The 26,354-nt window shown below is 42.8% G+C and overlaps 1 protein-coding gene across 1 annotated transcript in view; it reads right to left on the bottom strand.

Annotated features, from left to right (window-relative positions):
* Positions 1–19,367, bottom strand: part of LOC138979952 (alpha-tocopherol transfer protein-like) — a 68,503-nt gene extending 49,136 nt beyond the window's left edge. The window contains exon 1 of the mRNA XM_070352718.1: positions 19,233–19,367. The gene's annotated coding sequence lies outside the window, so the exon portion shown is untranslated. The remainder of the gene's footprint in view (positions 1–19,232) is intronic.
* Positions 19,368–26,354: the final 6,987 nt, after the last annotated feature.

Below are 26,354 nucleotides of genomic sequence, written 5' to 3'. Positions count from 1 at the left end.
AGTGGCTGAACTTCTGTAACACTGACATTCAATTACAATAACATTAACATGCTTCCATTTGAAACTTCTCGGTCTTCATCGTGGATTGACGCTCTCCCAAAGTCTAAAGTAATTGAAGCCCTCCGTCGCTTCGCTCCGTCGGGCTTCAATTAGCTTTTGTCGGGCGTCAATCCCCGATGAAGACTTCGAAGTTTCAAATGGAAGCATGTTAATCACTTAATGTGTAATTGAACAGGTGGGGGCCTCATCAGATCAAAAAGCTGTGTCTGGCAAGAACCGTAGTGAAGGCATTACATCCGCATCAAAGCGACGAAGGAAAGTGTCCATTCTAGCTCTGCCCTCCAAAGTCAAACAGCAGTAAGTCCACTCATAATAAAGCCAAAATGAAGTATTGCCAGTCATAATTATGATACTATGACTGGCAATACTTCATTTTGGCTCTGAAGGGCAGGCTAAAGGTTAAGGTAGTCACTTTGATTAACTGGAAATAATTCATGCAAGTTTTTGTCTTAGCTTTTCTTACCTGAATTATTGCGTAAAGCCATGAGGACCACACATCCTCCTACCTCTGGTGTAATGAGGGTAGTAGTCCATTTTTGCCGCAAGTATCTGGATAAAAAAAATCATACACAATAACATATTTTGCAGGGTTCCACATCACGTAAAATTGGAGGTATTATACCCTCTGACCCCCCCCAAATCACGTACGAGACGCTCTTTGAAAGGGTGTCGGTAAGTAACAATTATTTTGCCAAGAGGTATAATAACGTACGACTTGAAAGGCAAAAGGGTATGACTTTGATCGTTTTACAAACGGTACGACTGGTTATGCGACGCTCGAGGTTTTTTTGGTTTTTTTTTTCGCGGGAGACTAATTTCGGAAAGCTTCACCGGCGATCTCGACACGTGTTTTACTGTCTCCGGGAAGTCGGCGCTGTCAGCGTGACCAGAGTTACTTCCCCTCCGCTATTTTCGGTTCTGTTGGTTCCGCGAAGACCGCGAGCGTGCAAGTTTGCAGACGATCAGTTTTGTCACTGACTTTGTGTTTGAAAAGGCCACGACCAAGAAAGCCTGTTGCAGTTGATCCAAAACAACGAACTTTGACGTTTGCATTTTTGCGATACCTGATTTTAGCATGCTTGGTGACATTCTCTTGACCATTCCAATCACTTCTGTACCCTGTGAGAGAGGCTTTAGTCAACAGAACCGGGGGAAGTCAAAGCTAAGGAACCGACTCTCAGTGGAGAGACTGGCCTAACAAAATGATGATTAAACACGTAGGCACTGACCTAAAGCGTGACATCACTGGAAGGGCGGCATTGCAAGTGCACGGAGCCATGAGGAAAACTAAGGAAATCTGTTGACAGTGGCTGTGACTTGCAAAACAAAACACCAAGACTTCACCCAAAGACTGAGTTACAGAGTAATAATTATTAGAGCCATACAGTTGCAACGCCCTTTCAATGATGCCACGCTTTAGTGTGTTGAAACTTAGATTGAACTGTTGTTGTGGAGAGACACAGTCACAAGTGTGTTGCAGATGTGAATTTCAACAGGCACTTGATAGGTGTGTTGTTAATTTGTAACCAACAACTGAACAGGCAAATAATTTCAAACTTATTGATACTCATAATAATATTCTTGTTGTTGTGGAACTGAACTGACTTTTCATAGCATTACCCTGAATTTTGGGGGAAAATCAATCAATCAATCAATATGAAGCTTATATAGCGCGTATTCCGTGGGTACAGTTCTAAGCGCTTGTCGAAGAGTTGTCAACACAGGACTAACAAAGAAACTAACATCTTCAGACGGACACGAACCCTATCACACACTAGCAAACCCTGGTAAACAAACAACTGTTTAACAACAATGTACACATCAATAGCTAGGTCGAACAAAATAATATTAAGCACAAAGAAAACACCTCTCACAGAGCACAGCACAAGAATGTCTTTTGGGGCACAGCACATCACGTCGAGCATGAAAGTCGCAGCCAGCTACGGGAAGAACTGAGTCTTCAACCTACTCTTAAAATAACTGTGGCACTGCACTGGTAAACTCATAATTGTCAGTTGGTGGCTGGGTTCTGGGTTATTAATAAAAGTTTACTGTTCAGAATTTCAAGCCAGTTTACTTGTTCGTTTTGTGAAAGCTCTCAGCCTCTGACTAGTGTTTTGATACCGCGGTAATTGCTGTAAATGTTTAAGTGTTATCATAGACCTGTATTAGATAAATGGTGTTATTCACTTATTGTAATGCTACAAGCAAGAATTTACACATATGACATTTCCCAATGGTCATAAATTATTTCCTTTATTCAAAGCACTCTCAAATTGACAATGCAATCTGCACACATTGACATCATGCACATGCAAGAACCTGGTAAAACAGCAAAGCAATACACAGAGTCGCCGACAACATGCCATACCCTTTGATCAATCAGGAAAGGGTATGAAAACCCTTTACTTTTATGGTGAAAGGGTATGAATACCCTTGACCTCAGAGCCTGTGTGGAACCCTGATTTTGTGTTGCCTAGACGTGCATGTCCACCCCCCCCCCCCCCCCATGTGACCATCTTATCAAGTTGCAGATATTGCTAGTGGTCAGTGTGTTCCCAACACAAATGTGACAAAGGGGTGCTGGTTTTTATATTTAGTCAAGTTTTGACTAAATATTTTAACATCGAGGGGGAATCGAAACGAGGGTCGTGGTGTATGTGCGTGTGTGCGTGTGTGTGTGTGTCTGTGTGTGTGTCTGTGTGTGTGTGTGTGTGTGTAGAGCGATTCAGACTAAACTACTGGACCGATCTTTATGAAATTTGACATGAGAGTTCCTGGGTATGAAATCTCGGAACGTTTTTTTCATTTTTTTGATAAATGTCTTTGATGACGTCATATCCGGCTTTTCGTGAAAGTTGAGGCGGCACTGTCACGCCCTCATTTTTCAACCAAATTGGTTGAAATTTTGGTCAAGTAATCTTCGACGAAGCCCGGGGTTCGGTATTGCATTTCAGCTTGGTGGCTTAAAAATTAATTAATGACTTTGGTCATTAAAAATCTGAAAATTGTAAAAAAAAATAAAAATTTATAAAACGATCCAAATTTACGTTTATCTTATTCTCCATCATTTGCTGATTCCAAAAACATATAAATATGTTATATTCGGATTAAAAACAAGCTCTGAAAATTAAATATATAAAAATTATTATCAAAATTTTTTTTTCGAAATCGTTTTAAAAACACTTTCATCTTATTCCTTGTCGGTTCCTGATTCCAAAAACATATAGATATGATATGTTTGGATTAAAAACACGCTCAGAAAGTTAAAACGAAGAGAGGTACAGAAAAGCGTGCTATGCAGCATAGCGTAACCACTACCCCGCTCTTCTTGTCAATTTCACTGCCTATGCCGTGAGCGGTGGACCACGAGTATACGGTCTTGCTGCGTTGCATTGCGTTCAGTTTCATTCTGTGAGTTCGACAGCTACTTGACTAAATATTGTATTTTCGCCTTACGCGACTTGTTGTTTTATTCGGTTGAACTTGAAGAATTTTGTAGTAATGAATGTTTTTGTTCACATCAATTTTGACTCGGTTTAAAGACTTTCATCTGGAGTGTTCATAGATCAACCCATAAAAGTTTATCAAATTCCCTTACCAATAAATACACTTTAATTTTCCATGACCAGTGGCTGAACTTCTGTAACACTGACATTATAGTGACAGTCAGTGTCACTGACAAGTCAGCATGCAGCTCAGCACTCGCATGGGTGGGAGCCCAAAATTGTTCCAAGACTGAACTTTTTTTAAGGCCGGGGTCCAGGGGCCGCCAAGGCCCCGGCGGGGTCCAGGGGCAGCGCCCTGGTGGGGGGTCCAGGGGGGCGAAGGCCCCCGGCCGAAAACGAATTTTATGAATTTAAAAGGGTTTCTCTGGCCTCTCCTGAGTTTAATTCTGATAAATAAGAACCTTGTTGGAGATACAAAAAGTAACAAAAACTAAAAATTTTAGGGACCTGGCAAGCATTAGAAACAACAAAAAGTGCACTATCAGTCCATTTGGCATAACACAGTATGAGATGACTATCAATGAGGGCGCAGTCTATCAGTTCCATATAACAAAAGCCTTCAGAGCCTCAGAAACACCATGTGTTAACGTGTATGTAGCAGTTTTTCTACACATGGTGACTGTGCTTAGGGCAGCTGGGTCTGCAGCCAGTGTTTTCGCAAACTGCAACAAATCCGGTGCCAATGAAAGTGGCAGACAGTGCTCCGCTAAAAAAGCACATGTTTTAATTTTAATATCAGTGGCACGATCCGCCGAAGAAATAGGCGCAACGACCTGTGAAGCTGTCGGTAACGTTGACGTATGTTTCTGTGATCGGAAAGCTTTGTCGTGATTAGGGTCAGTCGTGTGTTTTTCGAGTGCACGCCCTCCGTTTGCTCCGTATACAACTTTTTTATCGCACAGGATGCAATACGCAACACCAGCCTCGTCTATTTTTCGAAGCCAAACTTCGTACCTTCGGTTCAGCTTGTCCTCCTTCTCGAACCACTTGTTCAACCACTTATTAGTTTTCCCTTTATCGATGCTTCTGGCTTCGATTTCAGAAGTGATGAAGCGCATTTTGCCGACGAAAACAGCCCGAAAACCACATCCTCTGAACGATTCAAAATGGCAGACACAAAGCGGACGGAACCGGAAATGGCAATTGTAAAGTACGGATCGGATGCCGATTGAGTTACAAATTCGAACCGAAACGAAACAAACCCGCAAAAAAAAAAAAAAAAAATTGTCAAAATTTCTCTGAGACGGAAATCCGTCTGAGACGGAGGAACTCCCACCCATGCACTCGCTGCACTGTGACCTGAGAGTGAGAAACTATACTCTATAGACCCAAATGAAACACAGCACTCTGAACGTTTTCACACGACATATTTTACTCGAATTTGCAAATGTGTTCTTCGGGTTGGTAGACTAAACGCTTACAATTAAGCTTACATCGAAAGAAATCGATGCGCAGAAAGTTCACCTTCGTCGCTTCGACAATGTTCAGAATCAGAGCACTCAGCACTGACTCGACTGAGTTGTGGAGAGAGCGATGTGGAAAGTAAAAATCAGGCTTATGATCAGCATTGTATTTCAAATTACTTACGTATATATTTTACATTGCAAAACAATCAAATAAAGTCATCAAAAGTTGTTTACCAGCAGAGCACATCAGAAAAAATGGCGTCCTTTCACATCTCCGATGAGGGCGGCAGGTCAAATTTCGTCTGACTGTGGTCGAACCATTTGAAGATCAATGGATCCGTGATGGCTCATAGTGTGAATTGTGTATCTTTTCACAAAAGACAAGTTTCGCAAAACGAGAAGAAGCACGAATGGGATACGTATTTCATTATTTCGAGTAAAACAAAATTCCCACAAATCTCATTTTTTTTACAAGGAACACTCTCAGATAAAAATATATTTGACAATTTATCATAGTTGCCCTAAAGACCCCATTTTCCAAAGGTCAACATAAGTCTCAAAATTACTTTTTGATTTTTTTCCTAAACGGTAAATCCCAAATTGATGCCATTTACAGACAAGACACTTTGGGCACTGTCTTCTCGATAGCGATAGGGTCGATGCTGTCAGTCCAATGGGATTGCAGAAAAGGGGCCAAACCTTAGGTCGACCGATTTTCGGTCGACCTAAATCGAAAGTGTTGTAAAATGGGGGCCTTAGGTCGACAATTGGTCGACCTAAGGAGGCTTTAGGATTTATATATATATATATATATATATGTGTCCCTTCTGGTTTTCCATTAGGTTTTAAGTGTAAGTGCAATGAGGTCATGTTTTTATTGCTGAGTTGTTTACTGTAGCGATTACAGCCGATAAAAAAGGAAATCTCTTGTTTTGCGGCAGATTTTATTTTCGTAAGACCCCCCCCCCCTCCCCCCCCCCCTCCAGCCCCCAAAGTCCTCTTGGGTCTTGCGTAGACTGCTTTCAGGGTTCACTTTACAGATCACTGCTGTTACATGGTGACCTAACAAAAACAAAAAAAGCAACCCACTAACATGCTTTTAATTCCTGAGTTTGTTCATATTTGGTGTACATTGGCGTGAAATATGGTACGATCAGTTCGCAAAGCTTAAGTTTGTATGTTGAATGGTCTTATACTTATGCTCTTTCGAAAATGTTTTCCAAATTCGTAGAATTAAAAACAAGTCGCGTAAGGCGAAATTACTACATTTAGTAAAGCTGTGGAACTCACAGAATGAAACTGAACGCACTGCATTTTTTCACAATGACCGTAGTCTGCCGCTTGTGCATAACGGAGTGAAACTGACGAGCCTGTTCAGCGCGGTAGTGGTTTCGCTGTGCTGCATAGCACGCTTTTCTGTACCTTTCTTCGTTTTAACTTTCTGAGCGTGTTTTTAATCCAAACATATCATATCTATATGTTTTTGGAATCAGGAACCGACAAGGAATAAGATGAAATTGTTTTTAAATCGATTTCGGAAATTTAATTTTGATCATAATTTGTATATTTTTAATTTTCAGAGCTTGTTTTTAATCCAAATATAACATATTTATATGTTTTTGGAATCAGGACATGATGTAGAATAAGATGAACGTAAATTTGGATCGTTTTATATAAAAACAAAATTATTACAATTTTCAGATTTTTAATGACCAAAGTCATTAATTAATTTTTAAGCCACCAAGCTGAAATGCAATACCAAAGTCTGGCCTTCGTCGGAAATTGCTTTACAAAAATTTCAATCAATTTGATTGAAAAATGAGGGTGTGACAGTGCCGCCTCAACTTTTACAAAAAGCCGGATATGACGTCATCAACAGTATTTATCGAAAAAAAGAAAGAAATATCCGGGGATATCATTCCCAGGAACTCTCATGTCAAATTTCATAAAGATCGGTCCAGTAGTTTGGTCTGAATCGCTCTACACACACACGCGCACAGACAGACAGACAGACAGACACACACACACACACACACACACACACACACACACACACACACACACACACACCACGACCCTCGTCTCGATTCCCCCTCTATGTTAAAACATTTAGTCAAAACTTGACCAAATGTAAAAACCACGAGGTTTGGCACTGAGTGGTAACAACACTAACCCGAGTTTAGCCCTTCAGAATTCTATCTGAGTTTTTTTTTGTTTTAGTTTTTGAATCTGTTGGGTTTTGACCAAAAAAAATGTTTTACCTGTTGATTTTTTAGAAGGGCCTTACATACAGAAACCAATCACAAAAATTACAGGGCGTCTGGAGGGTTCTAATTGGATGAGTGTGGCTACTGCTCCGTGTCAAACCTAGGTCCTACAGTTGAGACAATCTCTGAATTTGAAAAATATCTTTTTTAAAGCATAAAAATCAAATCACTTGACATTCATACTTGAAACTTTGTGCAATTATCATCCCGCATCTCGTGTTAATTAATGCACACCGAATAGGAACACATGTGGGAGTTACTAGCAGTTTAGTGGGTTGCATTGTTGTGGGGTCACCATGTACTTTAGTTTTATTCTGGTTCGTTTATAAGTGCGCATTCCTTCTTAGGGCATTGGCGGGTGGTTGTTTTGTTCGTGTGTTTTGTATCTGTTTGTGCCCGCGGTTATGCAAGAAGTGCAGAAAGAGGAACACACAACTGTGACAGCCGACTACCTGGGAGAGGACATTTCGGGAAAGTTCAGGCTTGTTGAATACATAGTTGTGGGAAAAAGAGACACAAAGAGAAAAATAATGAGTAGTTTCCCGACAAGACTGTCTAATGTTCACCTTGTGCTGGAAAATTACCTCCCCTTGACACAGTTTTTGATTGACCCGAAGCTCTTAAAGTGTGTTGTGGCACGTTTCGCGTGCCCTTATAGTTGTACCTCTCTCTAAAGATCACTAAGGTTAGTTATCGCGAAACTAAAGATTGACTGGAACGTGGGCCTCGTGATCTTTGAAGTGGATTGGTTAGTTGCTTGTTGTTTGCAACTGATAATGAGATAATTAACAGACACATGAATTTAAATGACATTTGAAGTGAAGGTAAACATTTAACTAAAAATTAAAGTTTAAATGCAAATGGGAATTCCCTTGAAAATAAACAAGGAAATAAAAATGACAATTAAAATGAAAAATAAACAAGTCGCGTAAGGCGAAATTACTACATTTAGTAAAGCTGTGGAACTCACAGAATGAAACTGAACGCACTGCATTTTTTCACAATGACCGTAGTCCGCTGCTTGTGCAAAACGGACGGAGTGAAACTGACGAGCCTGTTCAGCGCGGTAGTGGTTTCGCTGTGCTGCATAGCACGCTTTTCTGTACCTCTCTTCGTTTTAACTTTCTGAGCGTGTTTTTAATCCAAACATATCATATCTATATGTTTTTGGAATCAGGAACCGACAAGGAATAAGATGAAATTGTTTTTAAATCGATTTCGGAAATTTAATTTTGATCATAATTTGTATATTTTTAATTTTCAGAGCTTGTTTTTAATCCAAATACAACATATTTATATGTTTTTGGAATCACGAAATGATGTAGAATAAGATGAACGTAAATTTGGATCGTTTTATATTAAAAACAAAATTATTACAATTTTCAGATTTTTAATGACCAAAGTCATTAATTAATTTTTAAGCCACCAAGCTGAAATGCAATACCAAAGTCCGGCCTTCGTCCAAAATTGCTTTACAAAAATGTCAATCAATTTGATTGAAAAATGAGGGTGTGACAGTGCCGCCTCAACTTTTACAAAAAACCGGATATTACGTCATCAAAAGTATTTATCGAAAAAAGGAAAAAAAATCCGGGGATATCATTCCTAGGAACTCTCATGTCAAATTTCATAAAGATCGGTCCAGTAGTTTGGTCTGAATCGCTCTACACACACACACGCACAGACAGACAGACACACACACACACACCACGACCCTCGTCTCGATTCCCCCTCTATGTTAAAACATTTAGTCAAAACTTGACTAAATGTAAAAAGAAATGAGCTGGTGATCATCTTCTTATCATTTGCTTATCCTTCCACTAACTTCAAGTACCACTGGGGCGACAAACTTCTGAATATGTCGTTAAGTTTAAGATGGATTGTTTCTTCTTCTTCTTCTTCTTCTTCTTCTTCTTCTTCTTCTTCTTCTTCTTCTTCTTCTTCTTCTTTCATGGGCTTAGACTCCCACGTTCACTCGTGTTTTTAGTACGAGTGGATTTTTACGTGTATGACCGTTTTTACCCTGCCATTCAGGCAGCATACGCCGATTTCGGGGGAGGCATGCTGGGTATTTTCGTGTTTCTATAACCCGCCGAACTCTGACATGGATTACAGGATCTATTCCGTGCGCACTTGGTCTTGTGCTTGCGTGTACACACGAAGGGGGTTAAGCCTCTAGCAGAGACTGCACATAAGTTGACCTGGGAGATCGGAAAAAATCTCCACTCTTAACCTACCAGGCGGCAGCGACCGGGATTCGAACTCACGACCTCCCGATTAGGAGGCCGACGTCTTACCACCACGCCACTGCGTCCGTCATTGATTGTTTCAATCACCAACCTTTCTCGTTGGCTGCTTCTTGATTTTAAATCGGGTTTTTTTTTAGATACCATACCGATTCATGCACAACATTACATTACGCGTGTTTTGACTCTGACGGTATGGCTGAGTCATTAAAGGCTGACATATAGTCCTATTTAATTAGTTTAATTACTTCCAGGGCTTTTCTCATCGTTGCGGGGATGTATGAATTAAGCTTCCTGCAAAGTGTTAGGTTTGAAGTCCTTACCAATTACGAGAAATAATTAATTCTTTATTGCATTGTTTAGCAACAGTTCTCCAGGACTTGGGCTATTTTTAGACCGTTGACGTCACTTCGTGACGTTTCGTAAACCAAAGATGGCGTCGGAGACAGTCAAAGCGCGGTTGCAAAAAAGATAGAAGTAAACCTGTCTAAAGCTGTCAAGGCCACTAAATCTGCTGAGAAGAGAAAGTGGACTCCTTGCTTCATCACCACGCAGCACCAGCGCTGGGTTGCGCTGAAAGAAAGATTGTTTTCGTCAGAGGCCCATCGCTTCAAATTGAGAACCAAGTACAAAGGGGATACTGAACTCGCCAAAGTTTTGCTGGACACGTGAGTACATAGGCCTATTAGAAAATTAGATGTACTTGTAGCTTGTCAGCTGAAGCCTGTGGCCTTATTCTTGCAAATATGTGCTGTGAGAGATCGTATATTTCCGCCTGCGCAATTTCCGGAAAGCATCCACTTTCACTTTGAGACTGTTCTGTTTACATTCGACACTATCAACACCACTTTGCAATACTGAAATAATTTTTTCTGTGTTCAAAAGCTACAGCCAATCGTTATTATATCCCCTTAGGTACAGTTTTATAACATTATTGGCACATGTAAACAATATGAATTAATTAATGAACGCTACGAATATGGCAGCCTTTAAAGGCACAGTAAGCCTTCCGTAAACCATCACAGAGCTCCCCGAGCGTCTACATACAGTACAAGCATACTTCCATTTGAACGCTCACCGAACGGGAACATCCTGGCTGCTTTCTGTCGAGCGTGAGAAATGTTCAAAGAATTTATTTTCGTGGACTTGGTCCTCTACAACAATGGCGCCTTGTTTTGGTGCTGGACGGCTGTTATGAATATTCAATACCGGAAATCACGCCCGGACAGTAAGCCTCCCGTAAACCATCACATATACTGTCAGGCTTTTACACACAGTACAAACACCCTTCCATTTGAACGCTCACCAAACGGGAACATCCTAGGTGCCCTACGTAAAGAGCGAGCAATTTTTAAAGAATTAATTTTGCAGATCATTGTCTCGAACACTTTTTGGACCCATCCTGAACTCAGGTCAAAAATGAGTTACTTCCCTTCGGGTCTCATTCTATCGATGTAAACTGGCCATAGCCGTGGATCGATGATTATCAGAATGTTTTTGGACCGTGGTGCGTTTTTGCGCTGGACCTAACTTTTAAAATCAAAATAATAAATTGACAGCTTGTTACACAAACATTCTTTTATCATAAAAGAATTCTTTTTTCATCAAGACAAGATCAGAACAATTCGAAGTTGTGAAAGTTTGAAAAAAGAAAAGCCCGGAAGCAGGGTCACGCAAGGGTCGTAGCAGACGACGGTTTATCATGCATATCGCCGTTCCTCTCAACAGTCAAAAGCCATCGCTAGAGTTCTTGTGAACCACAGCCGTTTGTTTCGTGCATAAAAACGTGCTATTGTAGATAAGCTCACATCGAGTCGCATTCAAATGACTAACTGACGACTACATTGTGAAAAAGGGAAACTGGATCACACGGGTTCACGATGGCTCAGGGGTAAGATAAACCACGCAAAAATAAATTCTTTGAAAATTGTTCGCTCTTTACGGAGGGCACCAAGGATGTTCTCAATCGGTGAGTGTTTAAATGAAAGGGTGTTTTTACTGTGTGTAAAAGCCTGACCGTATCTGTGATGGTTTACGGGAGGCTTACTGTGCCTTTAAGAAAAAATAAATTTCGACTTTGAGACAAGCACACTTCCATATGTCCTCAATAACGGAGAGACATTAAACGCATATTATAGACTTCTCTTTAAGGTGGTCGTCTACATTTTTGCTTTTTTTCAATAATCTTATGGTTAGATTTTGCTAAAAAGTGAAGTCAGATGATGAATAAACCATGGGGAAAAAATATATAGAAAATAAAAATAAGTAAAACAAAGTTATTTTTTTAGAAGTGTAAGTAACACTTCCAATGTTTTGATTTCCATGTGCAGAGAGCATGTGCTTTGACTATAAATATCGACCAATCAAATTCATGTCACTATGCTGACAGCCACACCCACACAATCACAGCAACAGTTTGACACTGGGTATTGGAGCGCTGTCCACGATTTGGTTTTAAACGCACGAAATGCATGGTAGTCGAGAGGAGTTTTGCCCTCGGCATTTGCCAAATAAGGATATCCTACTACGTTGAATTACTATAATGAATTTTCAATCGGCTACCCTGGCTTTGTCCTTCCTGATCAAAGGGGGGGTGTATTTTTGATATTTGTAGGGAATAGACTCAGTATTTCAATGGTCAAATGCCGATTTCTGTATAAAAATGTAGACAAGGACCTTTAAAGGAATAATGCCTGAGGAAAACGACCCTCAGTTCGCTTCCGAAATTGTACCAAAAGATTCTGGGTTACAAATAATGCTTCTGCGCAGGAGGACTGCCTTCAATTTGCAAAAGGAAGTGTTTTTAAGCTTAATTAAATGTCGTACTTCTTCTTCTTCTTCTTCTGCGTTCGTGGGCTGAAACTCCCACGTACACTCGTGTTTTTTGCACGAGTGGAATTTTACGTGTATGACCGTTTTTTACCCCGCCATTTAGGCAGCCATACGCCGTTTTCGGAGGAAGCATGCTGGGTAATTTCGTGTTTCTATAACCCACCGAACTCTGACATGGATTACAGGATCTTTTCCGTGCGCACTTGGTCTTGTGCTTGCGTGTACACACGGGGGTGTTCGGACACCGAGGAGAGTCTGCACACAAAGTTGACTATGAGAAATAAATCTCTCGCCGAACGTGGGGACGAACTCACGCTGACAGCGGCCAACTGGATACAAATCCAGCGCGCTACCGACTGAGCTACATCCCCGCCCAAATGTCGTACAATAGGCCAAGGAAGAGAACTTTTTATAAAGGGTTTAGGTCATTTTCAAATGAGTTATTTCCCGTGTTTGTGTAGGCGATGTACGTTACTAAGGGGCCGCGTCACAGGTGGCTCTCCCGTCTTTCCGCCAGATGGCGCTTCTTGACTAGCCTACACCAGACAGAGGCAGCGCCCTGAAGCGCATTCTTTCGCTTTAATTTCATTAATTGTCATACTTGTGGTGCGTTTTCGAGTATCATCGTTCATTTTTTGGGCGTGGCTCAAAATAATACTCTTCAATACCTTTTTTCATGCATCCATTAATAGTGGAGCGGCCGAACCCAGAAAAGGCGCCTAGAAAAGGTAGTATAAGGCACCGATTTTGTATAGTCAAAAACTATAAATTTTCGGAAAGCTTAATGTCTATAGATTCGAATGAGACCGATCGTCAGTGTGTCACCTGGCAGCAGCTATGCGCAATTTGGGGCGGCAAAGCAAATCCACTTAACCCCAAAAACATGCTCTATCGACACAGAACTTATCTCGAAAACAGTACATTGCAAGTACATTGTATGAATATATAGAGAAAAACAAATACTTTCCAACCAGTAGCAAGCCAGATGAATGCTGTAAAAGAAACACCAATCGGTATTTCGTAACTATGTCATGCACTTGTGCATTCGGTTTCTTATCTCTGGTGTTACGTAACGTCCTTTCATTTGTACTTTTACGTTGATTTTGTAGTTTTACTAAGAGCATTCTGTAAAGTACATATCTCTAAAATGACCAGCACGGTTGGCCTAGTGGTAAGGCGTCCGCCCCGTGATCGGGAGGTCGTGGGTTCGGACCCCGGCCGGGTCATACCTAAGACTTTAAAATTGGCAATCTAGTGGCTGCTCCGCCTGGCGTCTGGCATTATGGGGTTAGTGCTAGGACTGGTTGGTCCGGTGTCAGAATAATGTGACTGGGTGAGACATGAAGCCTGTGCTGCGACGTCTGTCTTGTGTGTGGCGCACGTTATATGTCAAAGCAGCACCGCCCTGATATGGCCCTTCGTGGTCGGCTGGGCGTTAAACAAACAAACAAACAAATCTCTAAAATGTATTGGTAATGGAGGGCAACTGACCTGGCTTTAAGTTAGCGCAAGCTGTTTACACTTTTTTCTTCCACAACACAATGGTCGTGTCTTATAAAAGATATACCCCCTAAATCAGGAATATCTTTTTTTTCCAGAAACATTCGTTTGACAAAGCATAATTACACTAATATACACTTTCTGCACTTGTTGCAATTTTATCTTAATATATGACGGGCGCAGTGGCGTGGTGGTAAGACGTCGGCCTCCTAATCGGGAGGTCGTGAGTTCGAATCCCGGTCGCTGCCGCCTGGTGGGTTAAGAGTGGAGATTTTTCCGATCTCCCAGGTCAACTTATGTGCAGTCTCTGCACACGCAAGCACAAGACCAAGTGCGCACGGAAAAGATCCTGTAATCCATGTCAGAGTTCCGTGGGTTATAGAAACACGAAAATACCCAGCATGCTTCCTCCGAAAGCGGCGTATGGCTGCCTAAAGGGCGGGGATAAAAACGGTCATACACGTAAAAATCCACTCGTGCTAAAAACATGAGTGAACGTGGGAGTCTAAGCCCATGAACGAAGAAGAAGAAGATCTTAATATATAGAAGGATAGCTTGGGTGTTCCTAAATCCATACATTTGCAACAAAATAATTTAAACGAATTATTTTTAAACTGACAAATACAGAGTAGTACTTTTTGCACAACTTAGGTTATTAGCGTCATACCCTCAGTTTTTGGACCTGTGGTGATGTTCTCCATCTTAGCACCCTATATTACACGAAAAGCATCGATTGATAGACAGGAGGCTAGATTTTTCTTTGGCAGGTTTTTTTCCTTTGCATTTCATGGAATGAGGCATTCTGATCAGTCATCGCTCAACGGCTATCGCCAGTTATCTCTCTGACCGGACGCTACAGTCCTACGCGAATCTATCAAAACAAAAATACAGAGTTATCTCCCATATGTTTTTCGCGAGCACTGATCTAAATTTGAGATCAGTGTTCGCGAGACGAAAATGATTGCAGATTAGCCGACTTCGACAGTGATCTCCGTTCTGTTCTTCACAGTTATGATAAAGACATCGTTCTAAGGCCTAAAAAAAAAATAGGTGTGGTTACGGCAACCCGACCTTCCCTATTTTTAGGGGCCGACCCTATAACTTTTTATTACATTTGTCAAAATACAACAACAACAAAACAAGAAAACGAGTGCAGAAAACGCAATGAAAGCGAAAGCGCCCGAGTCGCACACTTATTTCCCTGTCAAGTAGGTTTAATTTGTACACATTAGAAAAAAAAGTTTTAAAAAAAAAGTGATTGCCTACCTTCCTACCCTATTTTTTTTGGCTATGTTACCGTAACCACACCTATTTTTTTTTGGCCTAAGGTCAAAACAAGTCAAAATTTTGGGACTGCTGCCGGAAGGAGACCGTAATATATGGTTTCATCACTGTCAACTGGTAACAGAAAACATCGTCTGCTCCAGTGAGCGCCGAAACCAAACGGTTGATTATTACGTGACACTTTTGCCATATTTAGAGTTGTTTGCACAGTAAATACAGCCGCGAAAAATAGCTCGCTTGAAACTGTCTTACATATCAATTCCTTTGTAATTTAAAAATTACAAAACACCATGAAAAATCATTATCGACGATCGCAAATCTGCTTATATCAATAATACATTACAAAAAGCTATAAATATGTAAAAACATCGGTTTCCTTGCCAGACAAGGAAACTCAAGGCATTCTGTCAGGGAGAGAATGAGCCGAACTCATTTTGACCTGAGGTCAGGATGGGAATGAGGGTGCAAGAAACTGCCGTCAACGTTATTGAGCACTTTTTCCGTGATTCCGCTCTTTCCACTGTAGGGGAAAGTTGTTAACCCGTGATTTGTAAAAATGTAAAAATTGTTACAAATCACGGGGCGCGCCCCGCGATTTGTAAAAACATTTTTACAAATCGCGGGGCGCGCCTCGCGATTTGTAAAATTTTTTTACAAATCGCGGGGCGCGCCCCGTGATTTGTAACTATTTTTACAAATCACGTTTTTGCGCCCGATATTTTCTTGTCATCTCCAAAGTCAAGGGACGAAAACGAAATCCGGGGTAGCGCGACTCTGTTAATTTTAAGATTTTTTTTTTTTTTCATTACTAGGATGTCCCATCGTTGGGAAATTCCGGTCGCTTCCTCCCAGTGGAAAGCTAGCAGTGACAGAGTCGCACTACCCCAAAGGCAAGGGATCTATTAGTCCCGTTTCGCCGTTATCCCAATTCGCCCCCATCCCATTTTGGCGACATTTCTCAGGCCAAGTGTCATTTTACCACCATATCATGTACCATTAGCTCCACATCCCATTTTGGCGCAATACCGTTTCGCCGTTAGCCCATTTCGCCCCCATCCCTTTTTCGCGACATTTTACAGGCCAAGTGTCATGTTACCACCATGTCATGTACCATTAGCTCCACATCCCATTTTGGCGCAATCCCGTTTCGCCGTTATCCCATTTTGCCCCCATCCCATTTTCGCGACATTTCACAGGCCAAGTGTCATTTTACCACCGTGTCATACCACTAGCGCCACATTCCATTTTGTCGCCATGCCGTTTTGCCGTCATCCCATTTCGCCGCCATCCCTATTTCGCGACATTTTGGATTGTGGCAAAATTGGGATTTGGCGAAAACGGAATGTCTTCCTAGTTGAATAACGCAGTATAGTAGTATAGTGAGGCTTGGCAAGAAGAATAAATAAACAAGTCGCGTAAGGCGAAAATACAATATTTAGTCAAGTAGCTGTCGAACTCACAGAATGAAACTGAACGCAATGCCATTTTTCAGCAAGACCGTATACTCGTAGCATCGTCAGTCCACCGCTCATGGCAAAGGCAGTGAAATTGACAAGAAGAGCGGGGTAGTAGTTGCGCTAAGAAGGATAGCACGCTTTTCTGTACCTCTCTTTGTTTTAACTTTCTGAGCGTGTTTTTAATCCAAACATATCATATCTATATGTTTTTGGAATCAGGAACCGACAAGGAATAAGATGAAAGTGTTTTTGAATTGATTTGGACAATTTAATTTTGATAATAATTTTTATATATTTAATTTTCAGAGCTTGTTTTTAATCCGAATATAACATATTTATATGTTTTTGGAATCAGCAAATGATGGAGAATAAGATAAACGTAAATTTGGATCGTTTTATAAATGTTTTTTTTTTTTTTTACAATTTTCAGATTTTTAATGACCAAAGTCATTAATTAATTTTTAAGCCACCAAGCTGAAATGCAATACCGAAGTCCGGGCTTCATCGAAGATTACTTGACCAAAATTTCAACCAATTTGGTTGAAAAATGAGGGCGTGACAGTGCCGCCTCAACTTTCACGAAAAGCCGGATATGACGTCATCAAAGACATTTATCAAAAAAATGAAAAAAAATTTCGGGGATTTCATACCCAGGAATTCTCATGTCAAATTTCATAAAGATCGGTCAAGTAGTTTAGTCTGAATCGCTCTTCACACACGTACACACACACACACACACACGCACATACACCACGACCCTCGTTTCGATTCCCCCTCGATGTTAAAATATTTAGTCAAAACTTGACTAAATATAAAAAACAAAAAAACCAGTATGTTTCATTGATTTTCTGTGATGTGAAGAGGTCGTGAATCCTCGTGAAAGTCAACAATCAATTTAGGGTATATACAGTGGAAAGAGCGGAATCACTGAAAAAGTGCTAATTGACGTTAACAGCAGTTTTTTGCACCCTAATTCCATGAAATGCAAAGTAAAAAAAAAAACTGCCCCAAAAAATCTAGCCTCTAGTCAATCAATCCATGCTTTTCGTGTAATATATGGTGCTGAAATGGAGAAAATCTCCACAGGTCCAAAAACTGAGGGTATGACACTATTAGTATTAGCCTAAGTTGTGCAAAAAGTATTACTCTGTATTTGACAGTTTGAAAATAATTCGTTTGAGTTATTTTGTTGCAAATGTATGGTTCTAGGAACATCCAAGCTTTCCTTCTTCTAAGTTAAGCTTGCAAAAAGTTCAGAAAGTGTATTTTAGTGTAATTGTGCTTGGTCAAACGAAATTTTCAGACAAACAAAATAGTCCTGATTTAGGGGATAATTATATCTCTTATAAGGCAGGACGGTTGAAGGGACTCCAGAAAGACCAGACTAATTAAGAACACAATTTATCCTACATAGTGAGATAGACACTCGTGAGATAATAATCGTTCAAATCACACGTGTGTATATCATGTAAATGAGGTCATGTCAAGCAAGTTTGGCAGGGACCTGTTTTTCCACTGCTAATGATGCCAAAGTCACCGAGACAAACGTCATTATGAAAAAAAACCCATTGCGCTCGCTAATTACCCTCGATGAATTTTTAGAACTAACACGTCACGCCACACTTTCAGAGTGACGTTTTTTTACTTTGACGTAATAGATTGCACGAGGCTTTAAAAGAGATCGAGGTTCCAAAACAAGCGTCTTCAAGTTAGCTGCCTCGACTGCAGGACATTTTCAGTAAAATACACGTAAGTACAGTATGTAGGATAAACAGAATACTACATGGCTTGCTGTGTCGTACCAGATTTACACTCGTTGCTTTTTCAAAAAAAACCTCGTGTAAATCTGGTACGACACAGCAAGCCATGTAGTATTCTCTATGATTGGTTCTTTTTCTCCCAATGATTTCTTTCTTCATTCTCTTTCCTTCTTTCTTGCTCTCTTTGTTCCAGTCTTTCTTATTTTTTCCCCTTCATATATATATTATCATCTTTCTTCTTTTAAATTTCTGTTCACACTGTTAATACCCCCCCCCCCCCCCTCCTGACTTGTTGTTATCTATTTGTCTTTAATCTTTGCACCTCAGTTAAATGTGGAGAGGCTAGCTGCTCCGTGTAGTTTTAGATTTATGGCATATCAACTGCAGCTACCCAGCAAAATCACCATTAAAAATCCACGATTTCTTGCCGTTTTCCAAGATTGCGGTCGCTCTCTTTAACACGCTAGATCAGCCTGACTGCGCTGCAGATTTCGACGGATTTGGTATGCTACAAGGTTAGGTATGACTCCAAACAAATTGTCTGATGTAAACAATCTGGAATATTGATCCGTTTAAGTAGACGTTTGGATGGTTGAAAGTGAATCATGCCGTTAAAAAAAACGCCAGTTTTGGGGGTAGATGTATCAAGAATCTGTGTCTGACGACACCCAAATATTGCTCAAATCCGAGAAACACATTTGTGAATAGAAGAAAAGCAGATCTTCATATTCACATATGTTTCTGACCAAAACTCTGCTGTTTAACATCTTGGCTATACCGCTGAAAAAATATCCTTAACTGTTTGTGCTCAGTGTAAACCGTACCCTCCTCTCGATTCCTAGTCTATGTTGAAATATTTAGCCTGCAAAGACAGTTTGACAAACAATATGCAATGATCGGTGAAAACTCACCCATTGAACTGAAAGGCAACGAGTCAAATGCGGTGACGACCAGCAAAGCAAATGAAGCACAAAAACGCGTGAGGAAAAAACAGTGTGGGTTGGTTGACTCTGTCGACAAGTAGATCATCTTCAAGTATGTATCAACCATTGGCTACAGTCAACGCGCGACGATACTCACTTATCGAAAGCCATTAGGGTCAAAACAGGTCCGCGCGGAATAAATATTAATTGCTCGATTTAAAACATGTAATAAAACATAAAATACAATGCTTATTACTCGAGTTATAAATATTTTCATTTTGTGTAAATATATATAAATATATATAAAACATCAGAAATTGTGAAAGAAACAATTGAAAGTCAGCAGAGACTTTCTTCCGAGATTTGTTAAAATCTCTTAGCAGAGATAGAGAGAGAAGTAAGTATCCCTTCACAGACAGCCTATTGCGAACATCAGACCCTCCTCAAGGGGGACCGAGATTTACAGAGCAAAGTCCCTTTGTGGGGGACGTATCGCAAGGTAATCTAGTCCTGAGGAGGACCATTGTATGATGGGTATTAAATTTAGCTACAATGGTAAATTTACTGTTGCACAGAAGAATTTGTATGACCGTGCCTCCAAGGCCATGTTTGCTTTATTACGTAAAACTAGAAAACTGTTTTTGCCTCTTGATGTCCAAATTGACCTCTTTGAAAAAACTGTGGTCCCTATTTTACTTTACGGTTCTGAAGTATGGTGCCCTTACATGTCTGATTTAGCTAACAAATTACAGATACGATTTTTTAAGATGATTTTGAAAGTTGGCAAATCAACACCAACAAACATGGTTTTGGGTGAATTAGGTCAGTTCCCTGTAAGTATTCAAGCGAAATGTCGTATGTTGAATTTTTGGTACAAACTTGCATTTTCTAATGGTTCTGACAAACTTTCTTGTGTGACATATCGTTTTTTGTTTAAAATGTATGAATCTGGTGTATACAAGTCAAAATTTTTGCTTTCTGTCCATGGTGTTCTAAATGAGTTAGGCTTTAGTGATTTTTGGCACAATCAAACTATCAATAATGTAACGGATGGTGGTTATTTTAATACTTTCAAAGCACTGATGAAAAATAGGCTACAAGACCAATTTGTCCAAACCTGGCATTCAGAAATAAATAACAATGAGTTTTATTATAATTATAGAATGTATAAGGAGAATTTTGAGTTTGAAAAGTACTTGTCCATCCTGCCGGTTAATTTAGCAAACGCTGTTTTAAAATTTAGAACACTGAATCATAAATTGCCTATACAAAAAGGTAGGACTCTTGGTATTCCCAGACAAGACAGAATCTGTCACAAATGTTCATCAGGTGACCTTGGGGACGAGTTCCATTATATTTTTGTATGTCCTTTCTTTACCAATTATAGAAAACAGTTGTTACGGTGCTATTATTATGCCCGCCCCAATTCAGTTAAATTCAGAGAGCTTTTTTCCACTACAAAAAAGAGTTTATTGCTAAAACTCGCAAAGTTCATGACACTTGTCATGGACTGTTTGAGAAGCGAGTAAAATTTAATTCTCTTTTAGCTTTATATTCCGTTATCTGTTTTGTGTTGTTTGTAATAGTATTTTTGTCCTTATGTTAACCCACCCATCACCCCCCCCCCCCTCTCCCTTCCCCCCATTTCCCATAGTAAAGAAATGTATGTAATCACTTTGTCACGTTTCAATATATCACTTAAGGTGATTATGAACCGGTTAATTACTACTAATTAACTAACCACACCACGATCCACTCTCGCAGTCATACAATTAAATAGAGTCAACAAAAGTATAAGTTTCAGACGCCTGTTTATGTATAAACTCGCCACCTCCCTCGAGCCTTCACTCAAAATATGTTCCTTTTACGTTCTCAACACGTAAAAAACCCGTGATCACTGACAAAATGCCAGTAGTATATAGAAAATTATAGTAACACGCTGATCCCGTGTAAATACAGTCAAATGAGAATGTTCTGTTCAAAAGCTCTAGTTCATGCAGGGGTCACACACCCCACGTTGTCACTACTCCAATGAAATCACAGATAAGAAAAGACAACGGTGGTCAACGGGGTGCATAAGACACGGTGCACTTAGCTTTCTTTCTGTATGCTGGTTAGCCGGTATGCTGGTTAGTCGGGTTGCTGGTTAGCCGGTTTGCTGGTTAGCCGGTCCGCTGGTTAGCCGGTCTGCTGGTTAGCCGGTTAGCGTAGCTTCCTCAGGTCCCAGCTCCAACGTCTGCGGCTAGCAGTGTCCCGCCAAAGGCAGCCGTGCAGCAGTTACAGGAAAACGAAACGAAACGAAGGCTGCAAACAGAAAGCATCGGTGCACTAAACATGTCAGCTACCCCTCACCCACCACCTTTAAACATGTCATCTTTAAATACCTCATCGAGCACGTGGGCCTGCACAAAACGGACTTTTTACAACAACAAAACAGTCATTTTCCGTCCTTCTCTCCCTATCTGCAAAAACCATATACAGATTAGTATTTTAGCGTCACAGAGAGTAAATTATGCGCTAACCTGGAAAGAACAACAGAGAGTATTTCATTCCACAACACAGACTCATCAACAGCGTTAAATAATGATTTATTACCTCAAAAGCCTATGATTGTACTCTCATGGAAGCAAAATCCGCTTCCTCCCTGGAACAGCCTCTGTTCGTCAACAGTGACCAAAAACCTCCAGAACCCCTTGTCGAATCCTTATGCGAAAGCCATCGCCGACGAAGGAATGTTGACGACTTGTCCTCAGCAAAATATGTGGCAGTGAGAAGGAATAACTAGTGGAAGCTCCCCTAGAGTGCCGAATACAATATTCGGTGAAAAACCATCATACTCTAGAAACTGTGTATTAGATCCTTCCCCTTCTGCCGCTGGGTGTCAAGTGCGCCGTCCTTGTGTCTCTCTCAGACAACCTAGCCAATAACACGTGACTGACCTTGTCACAAAAACCAGTCCAGCTATACACAATTCTGCCTCCCAAGCAGAAAAAAGACACGAGAAACTCAATCCGTGAAAATCCCGTGCGCGCTGTCAGCGAAAAACCGTCAGCCCTATGACAGCAAAAAAACCCACCGCGAAACTCGTGCGCTACAAAACATCCGTGCTCGTTGAGCACTGTCAGCAAACTCTGCTGTAGCCCAATATCACGCACAGGCGCTTTCTATCATAATCGACCAAGAACAGGCACTCCACTGAGTGACACTTTCTTGGTCTCTGTCACCCGATCGTGACACACCTCCCCTCTTCAAGACGAAACCTCGGTTTCGCTCACAGTCATGTTCTCCTCTATAGCCCGAGAGAGAAAGTCAGCTCCAACATTGTTGGCGCCCGGAATGACGCGTACCGTGAATTGGTACGGTTGGAGAATCAACGCCCAGCGCATAAGTCTGGCGTTTGCCAACCTTGCAACCTGAAGATATTGCAGAGGTTGATGGTCCGTCTCCAGACAGAAAGGTCGTCCGTACAGGTACGCTTCGAACTTCTGGATGCCCCAGACAATGGCGAGACACTCGCGTTCAACCGTTGCATACGCTGCCTCGGCCGAGGTCAGCTTACGGCTGGCGAAGCAAACAGGGTGCAAAAACCCCTCTGTCTCCTGAAGCAACACTGCCCCAAGTCCCTTCCCTGAAGCGTCTGTCCTCAGCACGAAGTCCTTGTTCAGGTCTGGTAGTCGGAGAATAGGCTGACTGGTGAGTCGCCTCTTCAGGGTGTTGAATGCGGAGCTGCATTCCTCAGTCCACACTACAACGGTCGGTTGTAGCTTCTTGGTAAGGTTGGTCAGTGGTAGTGCGATTTCGGCAAAGTGCGGGATGAAGCGTCTGTAGAAGCTGGCTAGGCCCAGGAAAGACCTGACTTCTTTCTTCGTGCGCGGTGGCTCCGCCTCCCGAATCTTCTGGATCTTGTCGTCCTCTGGAACGAGCAATCCCTCGCCGACAACATGACCCAGGAAAGACAATTCCCGAAATCCCAAGTAGCACTTGGACGGTTTAGCTCCCAGATTTCCGTCCTTCAACCTTCCGAACACGTCGCGCAGGGCGTCGAGATGTTCAGTCCATGTCTCTGTCGCGATCAGCACATCGTCGATGAAACTGCTGATGTCCTCGCGCTTCAATGGTTCCAAAAGTTTCCTCATCATGCGAGTGAAGACGGCACCTGCATTCTGTAGACCAAAAGGCATGACTGTCCACTGGAACTGGCCGAATGGAGTGGTAAATGCAGTCTTTGGGCGATCTTCCTCGGCAACTGGAATTTGCCAGTATCCCTTGGTGAGGTCTAATTTTGAAAAATACTTGGCCTTGGCCAAGTGACTGAAGAGGTAGTCCACATCAGGCATGGGTTCCGCGTCAAACGCCGTAATCTTGTTCAGCTTCCGGTAGTCGACACAGAACCTGACGCGTCCATCCTTCTTCTTCACAAGCACAATTGGTGAACTGTAGGGAGAGTTCGCTGGTTCGATGACGCCCAACTTCGTCATGTCGGCGATTTCCTTCCTGACCACCTCCTTCTGGGCATGAGGCATGGGATACTGCTTCGTCCTCACTGGCTGCTTCTCCAGCAAGTCGAAGGTAAACTCCTCTAGATGCGTCTGAAGTGGTATGTCTGTAAGGACCCGTGCTGCATCCTTCAGGATCTCTTGCAAGTCCGCCTGCTGGTCGTCCCCAAGATCAGGTGAGATGTGCACGTCCGTGTGATCCTCACTAGCCTCCAACGGACAAACTGGTACACGTCCTCCTCCCTGTTCTTCCGTTGTCTCGTCCATCACGACAGCAACTGCTTCTGTCACTTTGTCCTTTTCCCCGTAGGCAGTCCTCTCTATGTAGGCGCGCAGCAGGTTGGCGTGGTACAGGCGTGCTTTCCCGTTCATGACGATCCTGTAGTCGTTCTGGCCCACTTTCGCTGTCACCTCAAAAGGTCCTTGCCACTGCAGTTGTAGCTTGTTGTGTTTGACAGGTAGAAGTAGCAACACCCGTTCTCCAATCTTGAAGCTGCGCGGCCGTGCCTTGCGGTCGAATCCTCGCGCGTAACGCTGTGCTGCTCTCCCCAGGTTCTCTTGAGCCAGTTTGCAGGTCTCTTCAATCCTGTTCCTGAGTTCTACGATGTAGGTCGCTGTCGTCTGCACCTCCTCGTCAGCTTCTTCGTCTGTCCAAGCCTGACGCAGGATAGCCATGGGACCGCGTACCTGTCTGCCGTACAACAACTCAAATGGGGAAAAGCCCAAGCTCTCCTGAGGAACCTCGCGGTATGCAAAAAGCAATGCTGGGATGTACCTGTCCCACGTGCGTGGTTTCTCCTGAGCTAGTTTCCTCAGCATGGTCTTCAAGGTGCCATTGAACCTTTCCACCAGTCCGTTGCACTGAGCATGGTAAGGAGTGGTGAAGTGCTGCTCCAGTGATAGCAGTCGTGCTGCCTCCACCATCACTCCTCCTGTGAACTGCGTGCCTCTGTCGGTGAGTACCTCTGATGGAATTCCCAGCCGGGACCACATAGTAACCAGAGCCTCAGCTACTCGCGTGGCTTCAATCGATTTCAGAGGGATCGCCTCTGGGTATCGAGTAGCGTAGTCCACCATGGTCAAAATGTATCTGTTTCCGTCCTCAGACGCAGGCAAGATGGGCCCGATGATGTCCACTGCCACCCGACGAAAGGGTTCGTCGATGAGCGGCATCTTCTCCAAGGGGACCTTCCTCACCCTTCCTTTGGCAACCACCTTCTGGCACTTATCGCAGGACGCACAGAAACGTCGGACATCCGTGCAGATGCCTGGCCAGTAAAAGTGGCGCCAGACACGATCCGTGGTCTTCTTGGTACCAAGATGACCTCCCAGAATCGAGTCGTGTGCCGTTGCCATGACACCCTCGCGAAACTCGCGAGGCACGACAACCTGTTTGAATGTACCTTCTTGGTTACTGAACTCCCGGTAGAGCAACTTCTTGTCCCTGAGGAACTTTGACCTCCCATGCTTCCCGCTCAGCTTCACCTTCCCCGACTTTGCGTGCTCCCGAGGAGTCGCTAATGTCGGATCAGATGCCTGAGCCTTCGCGAGAAGCGCGGGGGTCACGTTCCCCAGGGCAGCTCGTGCAGCAGGTAGGGGTTTGAGAGGTTTGTCCTCTCGCTCCGCCTGTGCCCGCGTGAGCACTGAAATGACGTCGGGAGACCGATAAACGGGAACCTCCCTGGTGACGCCGTCCACAAACTGAACCCGGTTTCCAATGAGCAGGTCGCATGGAGGATCGTCCATGACGACGGCCACAATGGTCCCCGTGAACAACGGCGTTACGACCTTGATCACTGCCGTGTTCAAGTCGTAAGCGTGAGATGCCTCGGCCATTCTCACCCTGATGCTGTCTCCTGTGTAGGCCATAGCTGGAACTAGACTCGCCCGAACCACTATCATGTCTGCCCCTGTGTCCCGCAGACCTTCGCCCTTCACTCCGTTAACGTAGACGTTGCAGTGGGGCTGGAAATGTTTCCTGGAGCACGGAACGCAGAGTTGTGGAATTGTGCATGAGCTCGTGACGTCCCTTAACTCCTCACTGCCAACAAAGTGTACGCCCTTCTGGTCAGCCTGTCTCCTGTGGCAGTCCTTCTTCACGTGGCCCCGCTTGTTGCAGTAATAACACTGGATGTCAGTTCTGGAACTTGATCCTTTGTGTCCCTGATCGTCCTTCCCGTCCTTGGGTCCTGTAGAACCTGAATTTCCCGATTTTCCCGGCCGTGAGCCTGAAGATTTGCCAGAGATCGCCTGGGCGTCCTCGTGTACTCTGATCCAGTCGGCTGCCTCCTGAGTAGTCTTAGGCTGGTGCTCCTGCACGAAGGTCACCACCTCAGGTCGCAGGCTGGACATCAGTTGTTCCATGACTATGAGGTCGGCAAGGTCGTTGACGGTCCAGTCCTTTTCGGCCATCTCCACCCAGCGCCGCAGGTAGAGATTAAGGCGTGCCACAAACTGATGGCTCAGCTCGCCGCTCAGTCTCTTGCTGTTACGCAGACGTCGTCTGTAGGCTTCCGCAGTCAGGTTGAAGCGCTGGAGTAACGCCTTCTTTAGTGCCTGATAGTCTCTCGCCTCGTCGTCATCCAAAGCGTTGTAGAGCTGCAATGCGCGTCCT

Source organism: Littorina saxatilis, linkage group LG11, assembly GCF_037325665.1.
Source record: "Littorina saxatilis isolate snail1 linkage group LG11, US_GU_Lsax_2.0, whole genome shotgun sequence".
In the NCBI taxonomy this organism is placed as follows: Eukaryota; Metazoa; Mollusca; class Gastropoda; order Littorinimorpha; family Littorinidae; genus Littorina; species Littorina saxatilis.
This window is presented reverse-complemented; position numbering and strand designations above follow the sequence as displayed.